General features: G+C 35.9%; 1 protein-coding gene across 1 annotated transcript in view; it reads left to right on the top strand.

The window, feature by feature from the left end:
• Positions 1 to 3,546: 3,546 nt before the first annotated feature.
• The window catches only part of LOC148949719 (interferon-induced very large GTPase 1-like), a 31,174-nt gene continuing 8,992 nt past the window's right edge, over positions 3,547 to 25,728 (top strand). Inside the window, exon 1 of the mRNA XM_089093075.1 lies at positions 3,547 to 3,685. The gene's annotated coding sequence lies outside the window, so the exon portion shown is untranslated. The remainder of the gene's footprint in view (positions 3,686 to 25,728) is intronic.

The following is a 25,728-nucleotide window of genomic DNA, read 5'->3' as shown; positions in this document are numbered from 1 at the left end:
ATTGCTCACTCCGTGACAAATTTTTAAATTAATTCTTTGGGGTCGAAAGGGCAAAAAAAGGCACCTAGGTTAGGTTACATATTTAATATATGCTATACATTATCTCCACCCCGCCCCCCCCCCTAATGTGCAAATATATAGCCCAAATTTGTTTCAAAACTATTTTGGTTTTATCATACTTTGTTTTATTTCATTAGCATTAACCAAAGTTCACTTCTCGCTTGTTTATCGGATTCTAAATAAGTGCAAAAATAAAAAAAAAAAAAATTGGCTAGTGAGAATAATTCCCTTTTTTAGCTTATTCAGAAATGTTAATTATTTTTTTGTTTTAATAGTAAATTGTTATCTTGAAAACAAATTGTTAGGAATTTTGTTGGAATTTGTAGGAAAAAAGAGCTAGAAACCCCTCGAAAATAACGCTAGTTTTGTTGTGATGTCATTTTCGAGGGGCTTCAGGTCCTTGGCTGCTTTTTTTAGTTGGTTTACTTGTATTTTGTTGGTTTATTTGCATCTTGTTGTCTTTTTTTTATCATCTGTTATCAATAAATCATCAGCAGTTCTTTAAGAGGTTTTAGTTGTGTCTGCTACATGGTCTAATGATTACATTCTCCACTCGGGAGGGGGGGGAGGGGTTCGAAAAAAAGATTACAAAATAATTTACTAGCAGTAAAGCCCAGTGGTGGAACTAGGGGAGGGGCGAGGGGGGCGCCCCCCTAACATAGTCTAAAGTAGTGTAATTTACTTAATTAAAGTAAGTTTGTGTTAATTAAACTTGCCCCTAACGCAAGTTTATTGGATAAACCTATTTCCCCCCCCCCCCAAAAAAAAATCTTGGATCCGCCACTGGTTAAGCCTGTTAGACGAACGACAACGGAAGAAAAAAAAAACCTAGCATATACTCTTTTATGAGGATTGGAGAACTTCCTCTCAATATAAAATTCCAAGTCGGCTTTTTTCTCCACAAATGCAACTTTTACCCAACAATGAATATAACCATATAAAAAAACATAATTTTGGACTCGAACTATCAAATCGACATCGACAATCTAATGTTCTACTGTCTTGGCTGCCGTCTGTCGTAACTCCCTTTACTTTTCTCAAAAAAAACTTTCTTAGCGTTCTTTTCTTTTAAATAAATATCAAAAATCAAGAGAATCATCTAGTGCTAGTGCAACAGAAAAGTCGCGAATTATACTTTGAAGGACATTTGACTCCGACAGACAGTGATGTAATTTCTTCAAAATCCTGGGAGGGGGGGGGGGCCCCAAAGTTGGAGCCATTTTTTCTAAATCAAGTGAAAGTGACAGTAAAAAAGGAAAAATGGGTCATATAGTACCATAAAGCCAGAAACATACTAAAGAAAACTGACCCGTTTCTCTGGATGCTTGAATTATGCAGGCCTATCTTAGTTTTGACATGATTTTGAAGAAACTAAATTTCAGCTGGGGGGGGAAACTGAGATCTAGTGGAGGGTCTGGAGGGGCAGTACCCCCCTGCCCAATAGCAAATTATGCTCCCGCTGACAGGGCCAGGGAGCGCAGCATCAATTCATCTTCCTTCATATCCAAGCTCTAATTTGCAAGGAAGAGGGAAAAGTGAAATTGACCCTCTAAGACTGAACAAAACAACTAACCTTTTTAAATCGCAAAATTCATGACGCCTGGCTGCTAAAAACTTAGGGCCCCATATACCACTAGTCGGCTAGTTTCATAAGTTTTCTCCATAGAGTCAAGTTCGCTGAATTTCGTTTTTAACTTTTGAAATTTGAGCTCCCTCTCCTCCGCTCCCCCCCCCGAAAAAAAATTTGGGGGCTACATATTCATTTTTGTTTTGTTTCAGATTGACAAAATGCATGGGATATACGTAACTTAGGCTGTATACTTGCACATTAGGAAAGGAGGCTGGTAAATCAAAGCGAAGCGCCTTTAGAAATGTTATACATAATCCTAAAAGTCCCAAAATACTTATTTATATTTCACTCGTGGAAGCGCTTCACTCTGCTGTGCCCCTACATTTTGCCATTGTATTACTATAAGATACATCTTTTTTGGACACAGACTATTAGCAAGATTTTTTAAACACTGTTTTACAGATAATTTTTTCATTTTTGCTAGTACGGTTGGGTAGATTCAAAATGTTTTATGTTACGATACATATATTTTATTATAGATTACAAAACTGACAAATTATACAACCTGACCTAGGTCCCTTCCGCCCCCCCGTAACTTATGCTGTATACTTGCACATTAGGAAGGGAGGCTGGTAAATCAAATCGATGCACCTTTATAAATGTTATATATAATCCTAAAAGTCCCAAAATACTTACTTATATTTCACTCGTGGAAGCGCTTCACTCTGCTGCGCCCCTACATTTTGTCATTGTATAAGATACATCTTTTTTGGACACAGACTGTTAGCAAGCTTTCTTACGTTGACAGTAGCCGACGATAGAAGAAGGGGTGGAGCTTGTGCTCCTGCCTCAGGCAGGCACTCAAAAGTGTTTCAGAAAACTGGGGGAGCAGCTTCAAAAGATAACAAAAAAGGCCAATTATTGGAAAAATGTAGTAATTTATATGAACAATCTTGGAGTTTGAGGTTAAGAGATTAGGGGAAGTGGAAGAAAAACTCTCCAATCGTGTTCATGCCTGGCCTGCCCCTCAATGAAAACCTTCTATGGTATTCTGCATTTATACTCTGCTCCCTCCTAACATTACCCCTCACAAATATTGTCCGCAAAAGTTTGATTCCTTAGGTGTTCTTCTGCTACAGTGAATATATATATATATATATATATATATATATATATATATATATATATATATATATATATATATATATATATATATATATATATATATATATTTCATGTTTGTGCCCTTTACCTTGGGTTCAGACGGATGTGGCTATTTTGTGAAAAACGACTCAAACACAATATATAGGCTACAAAAAAAGAAAAAAAAATGTAAAATTTGTCAAATATACCTCATTTATTCCATTCATTAAAATGTAAATTGCAAAACATGGAATTGGGTTGAAAATAAACTTTTCTTTAACGGAAGTGTTTCTAGTGGCTCAGGTGAAACGTGTGAATGTAACCGTTGAATCATTATCACGCATTTAGTCGCAGCAAAAATTGGATGAAATCTACAAGAAAACGCTAAAACGGCCGTTTTTGAACAAAACCGCATCTCGTTGAAGCTAGGATTACTCATACTTCTGTTTCTTTCACCTTTTTTTGGACACTGAGTGTTAGCAAAAATTTTTAAACATTGTTTTGCAGATAATTTTTTCATTTTTGTTGTTGGTTTCAACCATTCAGGCTGCTTGACTGAGACCCCAATTCTGAAAATGTCCAAATTTTGTTTAAAAATTAATTAGAAATTTGAATCCTGAACCCCTGACGATAATCCACAGACCTTGTATAAGGGGGTCACTATAGAAAAGAAAAATTGAGCGTGTACGGTTGGGTAGATTCAAAATATTTTATGTTGCGATACATATATTTTATTAGAGATTACAAAAGTGACAAATTATTTTCAGGATTCTGATAAGTTTATAATCGCCAGTTGTTTCAACAAGGAGAGTTTAAGCATTTGAGAAGTGGTCGAAACGGGACATGTACCGTACGCAGGGTGAACTACTGAAGTCAATCAGCTTGTTGAATGGTAGCTTAAACAATTAAATGGTAGGTTTGGAGTTCCATTGCTCTATAATTTTTACTGATGATGAAAATTCAGGAGTACATGCTGGAAGGGGAAGTTTTTAGTGTAAGCAAAATAAGCAGAAAACATGACAATTGTGTAAGAATGCTAGAAATTCAGTGAAGGGATGAAATATACTATATTTTAGCTAGCTACGGTTGAAGAGGTGATTTCATTTGTGCACTTTTCACTGAAATTGTTACTATGAACTATCCTAAACCATTGAATCTTTTCCCCTACAGACAATTTAAAAAAAAGGTTCGTCTTTGACATGATTTATGTTTTTTTCTTTGTTCCATAAAACTGGCTCAGGAAGAGACAACGAGAACCTTCAAATCACTTGACTCGTACCACCACAGATCAACATAGTTCTATATTAATTGAAAAAAGACAAGAGATTTTTTCCAATTCAAAGTAAGAAGCTTAATATTTAAACTTAAAACGAACAAAATTATTCCACATATGAGGGGGCTACCCCTTCTTCAACCTTCGCTCTTTGTGCTAAAGGGAAGGACTACTGAGACACAAAGGCTGTTAAATTGGAATAAGAATCTTTTTTAAAGCACTAAAAAATTTCAGCGTAACGAGTGAAGGTTCAGGAAGGGACAGCCCCCCTCATATACGGAATTATTTCTATTTGTTTCAACTTTTAATGTCGCTCCTAGCTTTTGGTAAAAAAAAACTTGTCTTTTGTTTAATTTCTCATCGTTTTTCAAATCATACCGGGGAATCCTAAAAATATCCCACGAAAAATTCCTCCCACACAAATTCTTCCTTCGAAAACTTGCCCTGCGAAAAATTTACCCAGAAAATTCCTCCCAGACAATTTTCTCCTCACTGAAAATTCTCCTTATTTTCATTCTTAAAAAAGTTTTTTTTTTCTTATTTTATTTCTTATCTTCTTCAAATCATGCTGTAGATCTCCCCCCCTCCGTGGAAAACTCTACCCGTACCTCCCCCCCCCCATGGAAAGTTCTTCTCGAAAATTTTCCGTATGTTTCTCAATAACAAAAAATGTATGTTAACAATGGGCATATAGAATAGCTTACAGCCCTCTCCCCAGAGTAAAATTTCCTCCTCACGGAAATTTTTTTTCCGTGTGAAATCTTCCTTCTCTCACAGAAAATTTCCCCTCCAAAATTTGTTCGTGTAGACTATTTCGGAATAGTAGATAACCTACTCTGTGCAAACAATTTGGCTTCAGTTCAGTATTTTACTATGCTGAACTAAATGGCTATATCAAAATTTGGATCGGATGTCATCGGGGGAAAAGGGAACGTGGAAAGAGAGCTAGTTGCCCTCTAATCTTCTTGGTTACTTGGAAAGGGTACTAGAACTTTTAAATTCCGTCCAAATCTGCCTTCTCCAGATCTTCTAGAGCAGGGCTTCCTAAACTTTTTCATTCATGACCCCATTTATGATTGCAAGTTTCCTGGCAACCCCTTATAAATACAATTGAAAGAAAAATAAATATTTTTTTATGATTCATTTATTAGGTAACAATATACACTTACACGTGAAAGTATATAGTTTTAGAATTTGTTTAGAAACATACAAAAATCTAAAATAAAAAATGCCACAAAAGTTGTCTTTATTATACTTACAAAAATTATATGCCCTATTTTTCATCAAAATTGCATTTTATGCAATAACATAAATAAAAGAGAATTCTGACCAGGGTTGCCGCCAGACCAAAAAATTTCGTAACGTCCAACTCTTGAAAACGTATTTTTTGATAGGAAAGTCTCTTTTCAAGGCAGGGTGCCTTAATTTCGCTATCAAGAGCAGTACTTAAAAGGGGGATGGGACATTTGTTGCCTGTATAATTTGAAAAATATATTTTTACTTAATATCATTAAAGATACTCCCTACAACTTTTAAAAGGTGCCTAAAAAGTATACAATAACAACAATTCATGCTTCTTTACCTTCAGGAAATTATTATTTATTCATCTGTAAGTGCTGCTTCCAGTTTACCTGCACAACAGAAAGACACCCCCCCCCAATGCGTGTATAAAACCTCAGGCTACTATTCTGATTATCTTGTTGTTGTTGTTTTTAATTGCCATTATTGGTGTTTTAAACCAAAAGTTGATGAGTAATACGTACAAAACAAAAGGCAAATCAATAAACACAGGACACTTTAGAGCTTTGAAAAAAAGAAGAAAACTAACTAGGTTTTTTTTTTATTTTATTTATTGTCAAATTTCAATAAAAACGATCTTAATAAATCCAGCTTTTTAAAAAGACCCAAAAAATCATTTTAATCGCTACCTTCCCGTCTAATATTTTAGATTGGCTCGGTCTCAGTCTCACCTCGTCTTGCTTCAAATTTGCATCGCTAAAACATGAAGATTTAAGCAATTCCAAGTGACAGAGTTTTTGATTTGTTTTATTTTATCGAACAAAAAATATTTCAATCATTGTCTTCAGTTCCTATACGAAACAACAATTATTTTGCATATTATGCATTTTCTGTTTGTAATTTGAATCGTAATTCCCAACCAAATGAAAGTAATAAATAAAAGAAGAGTTCACACAATTCAGCCCCAAGAATGTTACCCTAAAGCTGTTTTCATGGGTCTCAGAAGTCCAGGCACGTACAAAGAATTCTTAGGGGAGGAGGTCAAAAAATTAAAAAAAAATTAAACTCATTTTCAAAATGAACCAAAAAGTAGAGAATTATTTTTTCTCAAAAATATGTGAATGTAAACGAAAATGAGGGGCACAAAAAGCATTGGGTTTTACATAACATAAACACTAAATTTATCTAGGTTTTAAATGCATAAACGAAACAAAGTCGATGAGTTGAGGAAAACAAATAAAAAAGATCAAATTATGCAAAAACGAATCGATTTTTTGCCTCAAATTTTCATTTATATCTAGTATTTTCAAATTTTTAATTTTCAAATTAAAAAAGAATATATAATGTATCATCCAAGATTACAACCTAAGTTAATACAGCCTCGGGATGTGCTCTTACCGTTGTGCTATACTGATAAAAGTGTGAAGTAACAGAACATTCGGAAGTGGTTGAAAAATAGTTCACAAATTAAAAAATATGTGACTAAGAAATAAAAGAAAGATGGAACAAAAAGATCAGTGAGTTAATAAAAATGAACTGGAAATGATTTAATTAAAATATTAAGGGGGATAACAAAATACCTATAATTTAACAAAAAAATGCCGAGAGATTTACGTTTTCAGGGGGATGGGGCCCCAGTACAGCCTGCGTGGTCCCTATGAATCAGTTTTTAAGTAAAATGTAAGCCTACGCTATACAGATACAAGACTGTTTATCTTCTTTATAAAAATGGGCATTAGTCTAGTTGTCGTTTTCTAAAGCCAAATATTTAGTGATTGTCCTTTTCTGAAGAAAACATGCTGAACCCACAAGCAGCACCATTAAATCATTTATTTTATACTATTTCCAAATATAATGGCCCCTTTTATGAAAATAAACCCACCCCCCTGATGGCCTGGGATATAGCCCTAGGAATATATTAAAAAAAAAAAAAAATTCTTACTTTACAATATGAAAGAATACGAGAGACGGTAACAAGAAATAATGTCATCACAAGATTCGACACAACGATGAAATGTATTTATAAAGATATACATGGGACCGTAGATGGGGAGAGGGATATAATTTCAAAAAAGTGACCATGATATTTGGAAAAAGTTTAGCATAAAATCGAAAATTCCGGCTCAACTACCCCCCCCCCCTCAATGCTTATATATAACCAAAATAATGCTAATTTTTAAAGTTTAATATATTTTTTAAATAACAACAGTTAATAATTTCAGATAAAAAGAGCAAGTTTTGTATATAACCTGATATTATGTCAAACCAAACAAAAGGGGGGGGGGGCGTAAGGTTGTTACGGAAAGAATAATACATATATCATTGGTTCTTGTCAATTAGCTGATACGCACGCAAGATAGATGCTAAAGGAAACTAGTCGAACGGGTATCAGTCAGTAGAGAATTGGATCGCAAAGCGTGGTTTCTCATTGCATTTACAATATTTAAACTATTTTTTGGGGGGTTTAGGGGGGAAGAGCTACCTAGATTAGGTTACGTATTTAATATATACTATGCTTTAGCCTACCCCCCACACTAATGTGCAAATATATAGCCCAAATTTGGTTCTAAACTTTTATATTTTCATCATATTTTGTTTTATTTCATTAGCATTAACTAATGAAACTAGCTCTCCATATAATTTTAGTATAAGTGTTGACAGAACAAGATTCAAAGTAGTGTTGGGCGATATTCAGTATCGATATTGATATATCGATATATCAGAGCAAATATCGATATCGAATATCGAGACGTAAATATCGATGTCGAAAACGGTAATTGAAAATATTTTACTAGTTTCGGCCTTTTCTGCTATCTACCAGTAAAAGTCCCGCAGAAAAGATCCAACATAGAAAATTGTTTGGGAAATGGCCGAGAAGAAGAACAATGATGTATTTGACTCAACATGCTGATACACAGCATACTTACCTGTATCCATAAGTTGGTATAGCCTGTTCTCAAACTCAAAATACGTTTAGTCAGGAGGACTTCCAAATGTTGCTGAGAACCTCCAAAAGGCCTTGGCTGTATTAATGCCTTCTAAGCTGATAGGCCTTGCTCATATAAAAGAGAGTTGGCTTTCTATGCTGAATCCACATATATAGAATTCATTCAGTTTAGTGTTCCCATCAAAAGATACGAGCCTGAGAAAATTTGCGTGATTTTTGGGAAAGGGGAGAAACCCCCCAAAAAGTCAAAGAATCTTAAAGAAAAGCGTACCCTCAGATTCAGCATATCATAGAACCCTACTTGTAAAGATTTTAACCTCCGTCAGCGTAAATGTAGAATTTTGTATTTTTTGTCAGAATAAAAATCACGGATGCATGTTTATTTATTCCTCTATCTTTCGCCAGCGTGATCGCGTCAATTCAAAGGCCCAAGAATGTTGGGAAAGTGCTCGTTCGAAAGAAAATAACAGTTCTAGTTCCCTTTTAAAGTGACCCGAGATATTGGAGAGCCAATAGCCCCCCTCCCTCGCCCTTTTTCCCTGAAAACACCCAATCCCAAATTTGAGATATTCATTTTGTTCACCATATTTGAAAGATCGAAAAAATGTTCCTCCGGAGATAACCTGACTCCCCGCAACCTGAGGAAAGGGCTTTAAGTTATGAATTTGCCTATTGTTTACGTATAGTATTTTTTATTTGTAAGTAAACAGGCCTTTTTCGGGGAGGGGAGCGTTTCGGGGGGGAGATTTTCCACAGGTAGAATTTCCCATGGTCAGGGAAGTTTCTGGTGCTGAACTAACAAGGGGGAATTTTACACCGGAGAACTTGTCATAACTCCTATACGAAATTCGTCATAATGTTTCTCTGCCGATTCAATTTTTGATGTAGAGATGTTCCGAGGAAATTGTCATGATCCCCCCCATGGTGCCCGGGGAAGGGCTATAAGTTATGAATTTTGTCTGTTGTTTACATATAGTTTCTGTTATTTGGAAGAAAACAGACGTTTTCTTCGTCTTTTTTCTTCCAAATAACAGGAAGGGAAATTTTGCGCAAGGGGATTTTCCACGGGGAGAATTTTCCATGGGCAGGGAAGTTTCCGAAAATGAACTTATAAGGAGAAATATTACACGGGAGAATTTGCCAGAACTCTTATATCAAATTTATTTTACTTTCTCTTTGCCGATTCAATTGAACATCTAGAGATGTTTTGCGGATATTATCCGGGGTAAATTTTCAGAGAGGTTAAAATTGCCTGGGAGATTTTTTTGTGGGAGGGAGAGAGTTCCCACAGGGGAAATTTTTCATGGGAAAGTTTTCAGTGGGAGCAATTCTTCGTGGCGGAATTTTTCGCAGGAGATATTCTCCATGTGGAAATTTTTCGCGGGAGAAATTCTTCATCAGAGGATTTTCCATGGAAGAAACTTTCCATTCGGAGGATGGGATTTCAATGAAAAATCTCCTGTTGAATGAGTTTTCCGGCATGATTTGAAAAAGATCAAAAATTAAATGAAAGACAAGTCTTTTTTTCAAATGAAAAAAGGTGTAAGAGAAATTTATAGGCGAAATTGTCCACAAGAAAATATCTGGGAGGAATTTTCAGCAGGGACGGATTTGTAGTGATGATTTCCTGGTATTAAATTAAAACAACCAAAAATTAAATAAAAATTTTTTCAAATGAAACTAGTTAGAAATATTGAAACTTTAGACAAAACGAAACGCTTCCGTATGCTAGTGGAGTTATCCCATCCTTTGAAAAGTTCCCATTGTCTCAAAACAACTCCTGAAACCCAACGGCTATTCAATCAGAATAAGGAACTTGTTTTTAAAATACTAGAAAAAACGTATATGAAGGGAGCAAGGTATTTTCCCACACTGTGAATCCGTTAAGGTGAGTCACAGCCTAAGATGGCGTGAGCAAAAAGAATCAGATGGCATGTCTCTTGGCCCAGCTTCTCTTTCAATTTGTGAATATCCTATATTCGGGGAGCTTTGTTCGACTTTGGCTCAGGAGCAAAAAATAGTTTCTTGCTTGATAAATCACCATGATAACACAATAGGACAAAAACACTGGTATCATGTCCAAGAACAGCCGTGTGGTAAAATCGGAAAGAATGAAAAGCAGCTTCCGCACCTGGGACATCTGCTTCACCTGATGCCTGGACTACAACGAAGTCCCCTTAAATCGGAAATAAACAGTCAAGGCGCAGATAAATCTGGCCTTGTCTGTCTTGCAGGACAAGAACTCATCCTTTTTACCTTCAGCTGCATATCTGCTGTGAAGAAGACCCCACGGCTGATTTTACGACTTCTCTTTGACTGGTCCATATCCTTTATGGTAGCTCCGCCATCGTAGCCGTCGAACATAATAGTGGCAGATGGATACCTTTGGGTCACTTAAGTAGCATAATGGGCAAGGGTTTCGGAGTATCGTTCGTTCTGGGCCTATGGAATTCTGTGCTGAAGAGCTCCACCGTCAATGATATATCGAAAGCCTTTGTGAAGGGGAGACGAGCGCTCCTCAAGATTACAATCCTGTGCTATAGCCTTGGCAAATTCTGGCTTTTCGGAGACCGGAGAATGCAAGAACTGTCAAAAAGTGATGCCGGGTAGGAACACATTTCGTATTGAAAGTACTCAAATTCCGTGAGATAGATCCTATTTGCTAGCGTGATGAACTTCTCAAAAAGGAGAGTGCGATCCAGTCTTTTGCAAATCTCCTCCTGGATTCTACGTTGTAGTAATTTGAACTGCATGTTGTTTTCGTCAAAACACAAAATCAGCGTCCAGTTTTCTAGACATGGAGTTTAATAAATGATTACTTGGGATAATTTTCAATTGTGACATTTTAGCTTACGGCTTTATCCGAGAAATCACTTGGACAAAGCGTGGGACGAAATGTTGATATAATTTATTGCATACGAAGGTAATGAAAGTGGTGTAGCTGCCTTCTGTGCGTTAACTGATCTTCTAAACGAGCCAACCATAATTTATCAGCCCATTTATTTTTTCATTTATTTTTTCCAACAATCGACGAATTGGTGGACAATAAGTGCTGAAAGAAACATGTCAAATGAAAATAAAAAATTGCATATTAATGAATACGAAACGGGTTTTCTAGTATACATTATATCAGGTTAATTTAATTTTTGGGCTCAGCTCATCATTTTATGTTAGAATAGTTGCCTTCTGATAGTATGGTGAAAAAGAGGTTACAACGATGAGAAGCGTAAAATCACATATTGATGATAATAAAACTTTTTTCTGGTACATTGTACATCAAATTCGCTTTCATTTTCGGGCTCAGCTCTTCATTTTACATCGGCATAAAAAGAAAAGCAAAAAAACTAGTTTTGCCTCGACCTAGAATGTGCAACTTTGGATATGATGTTGAGTTTTTTTTTTCTCTCTACACCATTGTATAAAAATGGTTTCTGTTGCAATTTGTTTGGGGTCAACCCATATTTTTCGCTAGTTTGCCTGTACTATAAATATGTGGTGTCTAATGGCAGAAGAACATATAATACCATATCTGCGATTGTGGGGAATTCAGTCCTAGTTCTGATCCACAATTCAGTCAAGGGCTTTTCTGGAAATTGTAGTTTTAAATTTAAATAACTCGAAAGCTCAGCAAATTCCTTCGTTTGGTTTATCATATTTCAATTCCGTTTAATGTAATAAGACATAATGTAATAATGTAATAAGACATGTAATAATAATGTTGTATCGAGGGAATCCATATCCTTACAAAGATTTGAAAATAAGTGACTGTTAAGAATATAATTTATAATCTTAACAGCATTCTGAAGCACATTGTTCAATTATTGTGCTAATTTTTTTGCTGCAAGGGCCTCTCGGTGAATTAAGCACTGAGTAAAAGTTATATGGTCATAAGGAGTAGCTTGAAAAAATGATTTAAAACCAATGTTTTTGTCCTTCATTGCTCTTGCACCCTCTGTGCATATTCCACAGCAATTTTCCCATTCTAAACCTTCAGTCTTTAAAAATTCATCAACTTTACAATGTATGTCTTTTCCCTGAGTATGTTATAAATATTTGACTTTAAAATCTCTTGTGACCCCATGATTTTGCTACGTGACCCCATTTGGGGATGCGACCCATAATTTAGGAAGACCTGTTCTAGAGTTATCGATTTGATACGATCACCCCTGGGGAAAAAAAACAAGTAAACATACATCCGTGATCTTTCTTCTGGCAAAAAATACAAAACTCCATATTTTGTATATAGGAGCTCGAAACCTCTACAATAGGGTTTTCTGATATGCTGAATCTGATGATGATATTTCAGTGATATTACTTGGCTTTTAAGGGTTGTTTCCCCCTCTTTTTGAAGATTTAACAAATTTTTTCAGCCTCGTAGCTTTTGATGCGTAATATTAAATTCAATGAATTATATGTATTTGAATCAGCATAAAAGTTAATTCTTTGATGTACTAATTGTTATCAAAATTCACTTTTTTAAAGTTTTGGCTACTGTTGGGCCGAATCACTCCTTACTTATAGATTGTTACCACGAACTGTTTGATTTTTATCGGTTAGCAGTTGGTTAGAATAATGTCCTTGATACATTTCTTATTTGTAGCTTTCCGTTTTTTTCCTCGTTAGATCACCGAGGGCTTAATTTAACTTTTCGAACATTCATACAGTCATTTACAACAAGTTTGAAGTTTTCCTTTCAAAGTGTTTTGAATATGACAACCATAGTGGTTTAGATGTTTCAAAACTAAAGAGAAAACCAATTTATCTGATTTTTGCTTGATGAATTTCGGATCATAGGCAGCGTCCTAGAATTGTCTGTAGTTATGAGCCATATTCCTGCAGAGTATTATTTTTTTTTGTCTTTTTTTTCACCCGGACACCGTATTGAAAGGGTGGTTGTAGAACTTCGAGTGGAATGATTATATTGGAAATTAAAATTTCTAGTGCCTTTTTAAGAGTAAAGTGATTGGAGGTGACCCATCCCCCTTCTAAGGCCTTTTTCTAAGGCCTATCTTTCCCCTCTGTAACATCCAAAGACATCAGATAAAAACTTTAAGATAGTCATTTCGTTCAAAATTATCGAAAGGCTCAATAAATATTTTTTCAGAGATAATAAGACCCCCACAACCCCTGGGGCAAGTACTGTAAATATTCCAAATTGCCCGTGGTTTAAAAATCATTGGTATTATAATGAGGAAGGGGGATTGTTTGATGTTGGGCATTATTATTATTAGGAAGGGTGGACCCACTATCAGTGGGTTGAGGCTCAGGCCTTCAAGGCCCATTGCCTCTACACCCCAAAAACTATGCTCTATCTATGGTTGGGGGAGGGGCCAATGATGGGTTTGGCCTCCCCACGGTTAGCATATACCTTGCCGCCTGTCGGACTTCTCTTTCTCTTACTATGTCCTCTAGCTTAACAATTACATTATGAAATATCCCAAGCCGGTGTCTAATCCTAGCTGGACATTCTTCTATCGGATGCCTTCTTGTTTCCACATGGCAATCTCGTATTTTTGGCATAATGGGGATTCACCCCACCCTATTCGATGAAGATGTTTTCCTAAATTTCCAATTCATGTTATGATATCTGTAACCATGCTCGTCTCTGACCTTCTCAGTCGTAGAAAATTTTTAGTCAGGGTGGAGTTGAATTTCGGGAGTAGTTCCTCCGTTTCCTTGCACCCCACCTTCGTTTGCCACTTTTGTTCCGCTCTCTCATTGCTCCAACCCCTCACTGCCATTTTCCAGAAAGTCTGAGAAATTGGGATGACAGGCTCTGGACCATAATATCTCAGTGATGTCCCAGCCTTAACTGCTTCATCTGCCATCCCATTACCCTTTATTCCAGAGTACCCCGGAACCCATATCAGGGTAACTTGGTTTCTTTTGGATGCCCAGCTATTCAGGGCTTCGTAACATTCCAATTCTCTATTTTACCGGCTCTTTGGATTCTGAAGAGCCTTTAGGCATGCTTGATTGTCAGTTAAGATACATATATATTTTCCTCTGCTTCCCATTTCCAACAGTCTTCCAGCTGCTAGTTCTATTCCGAATATTTCAGCCTAAAAAACTGTAGCAAATGTTCGCAGATAATAACTGATCACCTCCTTGTCCATATCAGGAGTGTTTTGATATATTATTACTCATGTAAGCAATTTTCCATAAGACCTTGAACCATCAGTATAACATATCGCGTTACTTTGGCAGAGTAGCTCTATCTCCTGCTCCACTTTCTTTCTGTCTTTCATGACAATTTGGAATTGCCTTTCCGGTTTTATTGTTGGGATAGTATTATCTTTAGGCCTATGCAGCTGCTTGCAATGAAGCAATGAGTTACCGATGTCAACATGTTCTTTACTTTTCCCATTTCGTATCTGGTGTCTTTGGGTACATTGATCGTTTATTTGTAGTTTGACAGTACTCTTTACTACCTCTTCCCCCAGAAAATTTTCTACGGATAGAAGTCCCAAGATAAGCTCCGTAGATGCCGTAGCGGTCCCATGATATGCTGATGTAATCATTGGGCATGCTAGTCTTTGCACCCTAATTAAGGGGGTTATGCAGCTTGCAATTCGAGCTGAATTGACCCAACCAATTATTCAATACGACAGAGTCGGTCTAATTACCGTCTTTTAAAAATACATGATCTTGTTGGGAGTCAAGCCTCAGTTCTTTCCCACCATTCGTTGACATTGAATTAGGGAAGCTGTGGCTCTCTGTGCTTTTTCAAGACACGACAAATTTTCACTTGGGGACTCCAGGTTATCAAAATACAATTTCTGCAATATCCCCGAAACGGCTCGGGGGTTGGAGTTGAAACTTACAGGCAGTGTAGAAAGAAGGAAGAATGGAAGGGAGAATGCAAATTTTGTGCTGGGGGGAGGGGGTAAATATGTTCCGTCACCGGTCAAATTAAACGTTTTCGTACTAAAAGCTGCTATAGGGCTTACAATCTGGTCACCGTTACGTACCGAAATAAATCAAAAGATGCTACATTTCACTAGGTTGTTATAATGGCAAATTTGCTCTATGTTGGGAATGGCTTGAGAGATCAAGTTAAAAATTTTCAGGGATTCGAATTACCCCGAAATTTCATCGGGGAGGGGGATATTTAGAACATAATTTTTTTCCTGGGGGAGGTGGATTATAATGGTTAAACAAGTTCAGTCTCATCTGCCTGAAAATTTGGCACGTTAAGCCCATGTGGTATTAGAGTCTATTTACGGTGAAGTAGTATTTTAATTTGGCAGACGCTATTTTTACCCATGTTAAAAGAATCATATATCCGGAGTCCAAAGAAAGACTTTGGAAGATCGATTTGGAACTTTAAGGAGGTTGAAGTGGACCTTGAATTTTGAGTTGTCTTAATGGGGCAAACCCTATATTCTAAATCTTCCAGAGTCAGGAATGGCGATTAGGACGCTTCGGAAACTTCGCCAAACATCTCGGAGCTGAGATGCAGCTGTAATGTCCTCCAACTTCGTTTGAAGAGACAATGATTTCTTAGACCATGGTGCCTTTACATTTATAAATGAAACGAGAATAAATTAAAAACGGGTAATCTTTTCAATAAGACAGTGAAAATTAAAAAAGGACTCTTTAATTGAAAAATAATAAAAAAAAACTGAATATTTTGAGTTCAAGTTAGGAGGCCTTGCTTTACACCCCCCCCCCCAGAAAAAAAATCTTAAAACAAAGCATATAAAAGAAAAAAACAAACACTGTACAAAAAAAAACGAAAGGAAAATCCACATTTAAACAAAATCAAACAGTTCGTGGTAACGAACTTAAGTAAGGAGCGACCCGGCTCAATGGTAACCGAAACTCTAGAAAATGGTATTTTGATATAAATAGATACATCAAAAGAATTAAATTTTAATGCTGATTCCAAATATATAAGTTTCATCAAGTTTAGTCCTTCCCATCAAGTTACGCGCCTGAGAAAATTTGGCTGATTTTCGAAAAAGGGGGAAACCCCTAAAAGTTATAGAAACTTAATGAAAATCACACCATCATATTAAGCGTATCAGAGAACCGTACTGTAGAGGTTTCAAGCTCTTATCTACAAAAATGTGGAATTTTGCATTTTTCGCCAGAAGAAAGATCACGGGTGCGTGTTTATTTTTTTTTTTATTTTTATTTTTTTTTTCCCAGGGGGGATCGTATCGACCTAGTTGTCCTAGAATATTGTGGGAGGGCTCATTGGAATGGAAATTAAAAGTTCTAGTGCCCTTTTTAAGTGACCAAAAAATGGAGGGCAAATAGGTCCCCTCCCACGCTCATTTTTTTTCCAAAGTCACTCGATCAAAATTTTGAGATAGCCATTTTGTTCAGCATGTTCGAAAATATTATAAGTATGTCTTTTAGGATGACTTAATACCCCGAAGTTCCCGGGGGGAGGGCTGAAAGTTATGAACTTTACCCAATGTTAACATATAGTATTGGTTATTGGGAAGTATACAGACGTTTTCAGGGGATATTTTTTCTGGTAGTGGGGGGGGGGGGGTTGGTCGGGGGTTATGTGGGAGGATCTTCCCATAAAGGAAGTTTTCATAGGGGAAGGGACATTGCTATGAATGGGACGCCGAACTTCCCAGCATTATTTACAAATAGATCAGAAATTATATATAAAACAAAAACAAGTTTTTCAACTGCAACAGCAGCAAAATCAAACTTTAAACGAACAGAAAATATTACATATATGATTAGGTTCACCCCCTAGTCAATACCTCGCTCTTTAAGCCAAAGATTTTTATTACTTTCATATGAGCTATTTATTCTAATTAACGGCCTTTGTGATTAAGCGGTCATTTTTAAAGAATTGGAACAAAATTCGAACTTTAGCTAAAAGAGCAAGGTATTGATTGACTAGGGGGCAAACTCCCTAATATACGTATTAAAAATATATGAATATAGAAGTTCGTTACGTAAGTTAATTCGTAAGTTACGTATATTTATTACTAATAAAAACAATCGTAAATAAAATTCAACAAGTTTCGAGAAAGCCATTTAATCAAATAAAAGTAAAATTAATATGCAAATTTTGTTTTAATTATTCATGTACGGTGAGCCAAAATCAAAACCTGGATTAATTCAAAAATGTCCAGAAATTAAATAAAAAAAATAAGTTCTTTTAACTGAAAGTGAGGAGCGACATTAAAACTTAAAACGAACAGAAATTATTCCGTATATTAAAGGGGCTGTCCCCTCCTTAACGCCTCGCTCTTTACACTAAAGTTTGACTTTCTCACAACTCTATTTTTTTAAGCAGTGAAAAACTTTAGCGTAAAGAGCGGGGCGTTGAGGAGGGGACAGCCCCTTTCATTTAAATAAAAAACAAATTTTTAACTGAACGTAAGGAACGACGTTAAAACTTAAAACGAACAGAAATTATTCCGTATATGAAAGGGGCCCCTCCTCAACGCCTCGCTCTTTACGCTAAAGTTTTTTATTGTTTAAAAAAAATAAGAGTTGTGAGAAAGTCAAACTTTAGCGTAAAGAACGAGGCGTTGAGGAGGGGACAGCCCCTTTCATATACGGAATAAGGGAACTAAGGGCAGAACCCCCTCATATACGTAATAACATATACGCAATAAAAAAAAAACAATAAAAAAAAATAAGTGATACGGCTCAATATTAATCGAAACTTGTTAAAAACGGAATTTTGAGGTCAATAAATGTATCAAAAGAATGGGCTTATAATGCTGATTCTAAATATATAAATTTTATTAAGTTTAGTATTAGCCTACTCATCAAAGGCTACGAGCCTGAGAAAATTTACCTGATTTTTTAAAGAGGGGAGAAACGTCCCCTACAAGTGATTAAATAAAAAAAAAACAAGTTTTTAAACTGAAAGTGAAAGAATTTTAATGAAAATCACACCGTCAGATTCAGCGTATCAGAAAACCCTATTACAGAGGTTTCAAGCTCATATCTGCAAAAAATCTGCAACTTTGTATTTTTTGCCAGAAGAAAAATATGCGAATATAGAAGTTCGTTACGTAAGTTAATTTGTAAATTACGTCAGAAGCAAATTTTTATGCAAATTTTGTTTACTTATTCAATTACGGTGAGCCAAAATAAAAGCTGCATTAACTAAAAAACGATCAGAAATTAAACAAAAAAAACAAGTTTTTAAACTGAAAGTAAGGAGCGACATTAAAACTTAAAACGAACAGAAATTATTCCGTATATGAAAGGGGCTGTCCCCTCCTCAACGCCTCGCTCTTTACGCTAAAGTTTTTTATTGTTTTAAAAAATAAAGATGTGAGACAGAGTCAAACTTTAGCGTAAAGAGCGAGGCGTTGAGGAGGGGACAACCCCTTTCATATACGGAATAATTTCTGTTCGTTTTAAGTTTTAATGTCGCTCCTTACTTTCAGTTTAAAAAAACTTTTTTTTTATTTAATCTAGTATAATAAAGCGAGGAATAAAAAAAAAGAAGCAACAATGTAAAATGTCTGCTATATGTATACTGTTTTATGTTTGAATGATCTTCTAACGCAGAATTCTGTCAAAATGTAACAGTCTATATGTTTAAAATCTTGCGTACGCTCTAAGTTAAAATCAAATACAGATTCAGGAACTATTATCCAACAGTTCGTGGTAACCAAATATTTCTGTTTTTTTACCCAAATAATAAGGTGTAGTCCCAATATAATAAGGTACTAATAAGGTATAATATTTTTGTATAATCTCACTATAAGCAAGAATCTGTTTCTACATTGTTTTATTGGGGTCAATGTTTTGAATATTGTGCGCTCTCTAGACATAAAATTTCCACTTGAACAAGATATTCTATGTAGGCTACGCCACTTTGTATTTTTTGTAATTATATCTTTACCTGTATCAAACAGTTCGTAGTAACAAAATGTAAGTGAGGAGAGACTCAGCCCAATAGTAACCGAAACTAAAAAAACTGAATTTTGATAACAAGAGATACATCAAAAGAATTGGATTTTCATGCTGATTCCAAATATATAAAATCCATTAAGTTTAATGTTACCCATAAAAAGTCACGAGCCTGAGAAAATTTAAGTGATTTTCGAAAAAAAGGGGGGGGATCTTCTCCAAAAGCCAAGCAATTTTAGTTAAAATTGCACCATTAGATTCAGCGTATTAGAGAACCCTACTTTAGAGTTTTCAAGCTCCCATCTTTAAGAATGTGGAATTTTTGCGAGAAGAAAGATCATGGATGTGTGTTTATTTGTTTTTCTTTTTTTTTGTTATTCCCAAGGGTGATCGTATTGAATCAATGGTCCTAGAAGATTGGGAGGGTCTCATTTGAACCGAAATTAAAAATTGTAGTGCTCCTTTTAAGTGACTAAAAAATTGAGGACAACTAGCCCCCTTCCCACACCCTTCTTTTTTTACCCAATGTCGTCTGATCAAAATTTTGAGATAGCCGTTATGTTCAGTGTAGTTGAAATATCCAATATCTATGTCCTTGGGGATGACAGTGAATGCATCTATGGAATTTGGGAAGATTATGTTCCTTCCTGTGCTATTTGGGTAGATTATGTTCCTGGCCATGCTATTTGCTGGGACCTCTACACCTTTTCAAAGAGAGTGAGTATCCTCTCACACTTCTGTACCCTTGGTACCTTTCCAAGCAAAGTGATCAAAAAACACGTCTTTAGCAACTTCGTTCATAATAACGTTTTTTTTTTTTTTTTTTTTTTTGTTTTTTTTTTTTTGGCAATTGACATTTTTTTTGATAACAAGTACCATTCATTGCGATCGTAGCTCTATATTGGCTCGTTTTATATACTTACGCTTGTCTATTCATTTGTGTTAGATAAAAATCTTGAATCTAGAAAATAAAAAAAAATAAGTATTTAAACAAAATGTACGATGCTGCTAATTAAAGAATAGTAGGCTACACTCAGAATTGTTTGATTGACATGTGCTGTTAAATCACTTTACTTAAAATCTAAATCTATTTGCAAAAAAAAGGTAAGGGATTCGCGAATCGAAGTGTATCAAGGATATTAATTGAATAATAGGGAAAAAACAGAGCTAGATGACATTTTCAAATTGGATCATATGAAGGTGGAGAAAAAGGGTTAAACTGATTAGCAGTTTTTCATAGATCAATCTATGAAAATGGTTAATGATGATAGAATGACATAGTGAGTTGATCTAGCTTTACCTCTCCGATGTGTTCTGTATAATACACAAGTGGTGTCTGAACAGTGTTGTCAATTTAAAATAGGGTCTAACGTTATAGTATACTAAAAGTTGATACTAAGAGAGATGCAGATGGCAAGAAAAGAATTTTAATAAAGAAAATCAGAACAAACCTTAGAAATCCTTGCAAATCAAGTAGTAAGGTGTATGTGAGTACGAACCATCGAGGATCATAAGCACCAACGTCCCTAACCACCAGAGACTCCAACCCCCCAAAGATCCCATATCCCCAAACTCGAAGGGCGCCCCTCTCCCCAACTTTCTGGCCCCCTCCCCCCATTTTTTTGAATTTTTTTTTAAGTTTTTTTTTAAGTTTTTTTTAAACTTTTTTTGTTTTTTGACAGTTATTTTTCAATTATTTATTTTTTTAACGTGATATATTTTTTCAACTTTTTTTTACAACGTTGTCGTAGAAACTTAAGAAATGGCTCATTCGATTGGGAATTTAAATGGCTAGTTCCCTTTTGAATAGTCGAAAGTGATTCTAAGGCAACTGACACCCCTTCCACGCCCACCATTTCCCCAAAGACATCCAATCAAAATTTTGATATAGCCATTTTGTTCAACGTAGTTGAAAGCTATGGAAATTATATGTTTGAGCAGGACAGTCCCCCCACAGTCTTCAAGTGCAAGGGTTATAAGTTATGCCCTGGGGGCATCTATGTGTCTTATGGAAGGAATGCTCGTATAAACTTCAGAGAGGGCTCATTTGATTGGAAATTGAAAGTTTTAGTTCACTTTTTAAGCGTCAAAAGATCTTAGAGGGTAACCATCTCCCCCACTCCTAAATCCTTTTTCCCCAAATGCATCCAATAAAAATTTTAAGACAGTTATTCTGTTAAAAATAGTTCAACGATCATATAACAAAAATTTCGGTTTCGACACAACCCCCCAGGGCCCAGGGGCAGGCGTTTTAAGTTATGCCCTCGGGGTATATATGGGTCTTCTGGAAGGGATGCTCGTATTAACTTCAAAGAGGGCTCATTTGATTGGAAATTGAAATTTCTAGTTTACTGTTTAAGAGTCAAAAGAGATTGTAGGGCGCCTAGCCCCCCCCCCCCTCCACGTCCTTTTTTACTCGAACCCATCCGATAAGAACTTTGAGATAGCTTTTTTTTAATAGTTCAAAGACCATATAACGAAAACTCAGGGGTCAACACAGCCCCCCAGGGCCGGAGGGCAGGTGTTGTAAGTTATTCCTTGGGGAAATATATGTTTCTTATTGAAGGGATGCTCGTAAAAAATTCAGAGATGGCTCATTTGATTGGAAATTGAAAGTTTTAGTTCAGTTTTTAGAGTCAAAAGAGATTGAATGGCAAATAGTCCCCCTCCCACGCCCCTCTTTCCCCAAATGCATCCAATAAAAATTTTGATATAGCCATTAAGCTAAAAATTGCTCAAAAGTCTGACAACAAAAACTTAGGTGTTGTCGCAACCCCCCAGGGCCCGGGGGCAGGCGTTGTAAGTTATGCCCTGGGGCATATATTGTTCGTATGAAAGGGTTGCTCGTATAAACTTCAAAGAGGGCTCATTTGATTGGATATTGAAGGTTCGAGCTCACTTTTTAATGGTCAAAATAGATCCGAGGGCAGCTAGTCCCTCCAAGCCTTCTTTTTCAAAACCCATCTGATGAAAATTTTGAGATAGATATTTTGTTAAAAATAGTTCAAAGGTCGGATAAGAAAAAATCCGGTGTCAATAGAACCCCCAGGGCACAGGGGAAGGCGTTCTAAGTTATGCCTTAAGGGCATGTATGGTTCTTATGAAAGGGATGCTCATATAAACTTCATAGAGGGCTCATTTGATTGGAAATTGAAAGTTCTAGTTCACTTTTTAAGAGTAAAGAGAGTGAAACTTGCCCCCTCCCGCTTTTTTTTCTCCAAACCCGTCCGCTACAAATTTTAAGATAGCCAGTGTTTTGGAAATTTTTCAAAAATTAGATAACAAAAACTCCCCCCAGAGCCCGGGGATAGGCGTTGTAAGTGTTGTCCTGGGGTCGTATATAGTTCTTAGGAAAGGGATGCTCGTATAAACGTCAGAGGGGGCTCATTTGATTGGAAATTGAAAGTTCTGGTTCAATTTTTAAGAGTCAAAAGATATCCGAGGGTAAATAGCCCCCCCCCTCCACACACCCTTTTTACCCCAAGCCCAACCGATAAATCTTTTATAATAGCCGTTTCATTAAAAATAGCTCAAAGGACAGATAAGAAAAACTCCTGTGTGAACGGAACCCGCCAGGGCCCGGAGGCAGGTGTTATGAGTAATGCTCTGGGGGCATATATTGTTCTTATGGAAGGGATGCTTGTGTAAACTTCGGAGAAGGCTCATTTGATTGGAAATTGAAAGTACTTGTTCACTTTCTGAGAGTAAAAAGAGATCAGAGGGCAACTATCCCCCCCTTCTCAACGCCGTAAATGCATCAGATAAAAATTTTGAGATATACATTTTGTTAAAATAGTTCAAAGTTCAGATAACAAAGAACTCTGGTGTTGGCACAGTCCCCCAAGGCCCGGGGATAGGCGTTTTAAATTATGCCCTGGGGGCATATATGGTAGTTATGGACGGGATGCTTGTATAAACTTCCTAGAAGGCTCATTTGATTGGAAATTGAAAGTTGTAATTTACTTTTTAAGAGGCAAAAGTGATTGAAGGGCAGGTAGCCTCCCCACACATTTCATTTTTTTTCCCCAGAGGCACTTCATATAGAAGGGGTCGTCGTATAAACTTCAAAGGGGGCTCATTCGATTGGAAATCGAGAGTTCTAGTGTCCTTATTAGAGTCAAAAGTGATCAGAGGGCAACTGCCCCCCACCCAAGCCCTTTTCCCCAAAATACATCTGATAAAAATTCGAGGTAGCCATTTTGTTAAAAATAGTTCAAAGATCATATAACAGAAACTCCTTTCCTATAACATATAACTCCTTTACGTATGGTCATTTCGGTAAAAATAGTTCAAAGGTCAGATAACTAAAACAACTGTGTCGACCCCCCCCCCCCCCCCGGGCCGGGGCCGGGGGTTTAAGTGTGGGGCGGGGGGCCTATTTGGTTCACTTTGAAGGTGGATTTATATGAACATACGAAAAGGTTAATTTGCATTGAAATTAAAAGCTGTAGTTCATTTTTTCAGAATATAAAAACATAGGAAGGCAACTAGCCCCTCCCACCCTCCACGCCTTTGGATGTATCGGATGGACAAACCCATCCGATAAAAATTTCAGGTGACCATTTTGTTCAAAATAGTTCAACCATCAGATATTAAAGTTTCGGGGTCGACACAACCCCCAGGGCACAGGGATAGGCATTGTAAGTTATACTCTGGGGCATATATGGTTCTTATAGAAGGGATACTCGTATAAATTTCAGAGAGGGCTCATTTGACTGAAATAGAAAGTTCTAGTTAACTTTTAAAGAGTCAAAAGTGACCGAAGATTAATCTAGTCCCCCACGCCCTTTTTCACCAAACCCATCCGATAAAAAATTTGAGATAACAATTTTGTTAAAAATAGTTCAAACATCAGATAATAAAAACTCCGAGGTTGACACAAACCCATTTTTTCGCTTTGATATTGTTACTTTGATATCGGTTTTGATACTTTGATGAATATTTGATTTTTTCTTTATAAGTTTGATTTTGAAATAAGGAATTGTTAAAAACTTGAAATTTTTGCAGTCAAAAACGAACGAAAATTAATTAAAAAAAACCTTTCCGAAAAATAAGTTTTTCAAAGAAAAGTAAAGGCCATTTTAAACTTAAGCTCAATAGAAAAAAATACCTTTTAACATCCAAAGTCAAAACGATCAAACATTACTATTTGTAAATGAGTGAAAACCCAACCAAACAGAAATTAGCCCTACAATCATAGCAAAAACATTTAGCAAGTAATAATATAAATCGATGAATAAATCTTAAAGCGATTAATTCTTAGATTGAATATTAAAATAAAGCTTAAAACGAAATAAATATTTTCCTATTGAAGTATAAATGAAACTTAAAAAGAACAGAAATTAATTAAACGATCAATGCAAACAAACATACAATAGTTATTAATGTAAATTAATAAATAAATCTTAAAACGAGTGAAACTTAAATTGAATATGCAAATCAAGCTTGAAACGAAGAAAAATCACCACAATCAAGAGTTTGGGTATGACCTCCTTCTCTCACTGTAAAAGTCTAAAATTTACTGCGTCATTGGTACTTTACTAGCTGCTGTATGTGTTTTGATTAATCTATGAAAATATAAACATGCTCGCTTTAAGCACCTGATATATAATAATATCAATTCTTCAAAAATTCATTAGTTCGAAAAGGTATCCCACAGCTCGTGTATTCTAATTTTTATTACTACAAGGACTGGGAAAGAAAATATTTGTAATATAATCCGTTTTCAGTTAAGCACCAATGACGCAGTAGGCTTTGCTTTTTATTCACAGTTACGAAAGGAGGCAGTATCCAAACACTTCTTTGTAGGGAAACTATATTCGTCTTTAACAACTTTAAAAAGAGCTAATAAATTAAACTGAATATTTGATGCATTATGATATTAATTGCTGAAAGCTCATCAGTTCAAAATGTTACTATAATTTTCATGTTTATTTTCAATATTAAGTACAAAAGAAAATATTTGCTGAATCTCACTATGTGATTCTCACGCTGAATCTCACTATGATACGCTGAATCTCACGATGTGATTTTCATTAAAATTCTTTCACTTTTAGGGAATGTATCCCCCCTCTGTAAAAAATCAGGTGAATTTTCTCAGGCTCGTAGCCTTTGATGAGTAATACTAAACTTAATAAAACTCATATATTTAGAATCAGCATTATAAGCCCATTCTTTTGATGCATTTATTGACATCAAAGTTCCGTTTTTAAAAGTTTCGATTACTATTGAGCCGTATCGCTTGTTTTTTTTTATTGTTTTTTTTTATTAAGTATATGTTATTACTTATATGAGGGGGTTCTCCCCTTAGTCAATACCAAGCTATTTACGTTAAAATTTAAAAAAAAAATTTTATTCACAAACCCCTGAATCACAAAGGCCGTTTAATTAGAATAGATAGCTCTTGTGAAAGCACTAAAAAAACTAGCGTAAAGAGCGAGGTATTAACTTGGGGGAGAACCCCCTCATATACGTAATAATTTCTGTTCATTTTAAGTTCTAATGTTGCCTCTTACTTCCAGTTGAAAAAACTTGTTTTTTTTTTATTTAATTTCTGATCATTTTTTAAAAAATGCTTGGAAATACGGCGCCCCCTTCATAGAAATGTCCCTTACCCCAAAGAAACATCCTCCACGGAAAGATTCT

The sequence above is a fragment of the Artemia sp. Qi Xiang Cuo genome, chromosome 8 (genome assembly GCF_049724085.1).
Source record: "Artemia sp. Qi Xiang Cuo chromosome 8, ASM4972408v1, whole genome shotgun sequence".
Classification (NCBI taxonomy): Eukaryota; Metazoa; Arthropoda; class Branchiopoda; order Anostraca; family Artemiidae; genus Artemia; species Artemia sp. Qi Xiang Cuo.
This window is presented reverse-complemented; position numbering and strand designations above follow the sequence as displayed.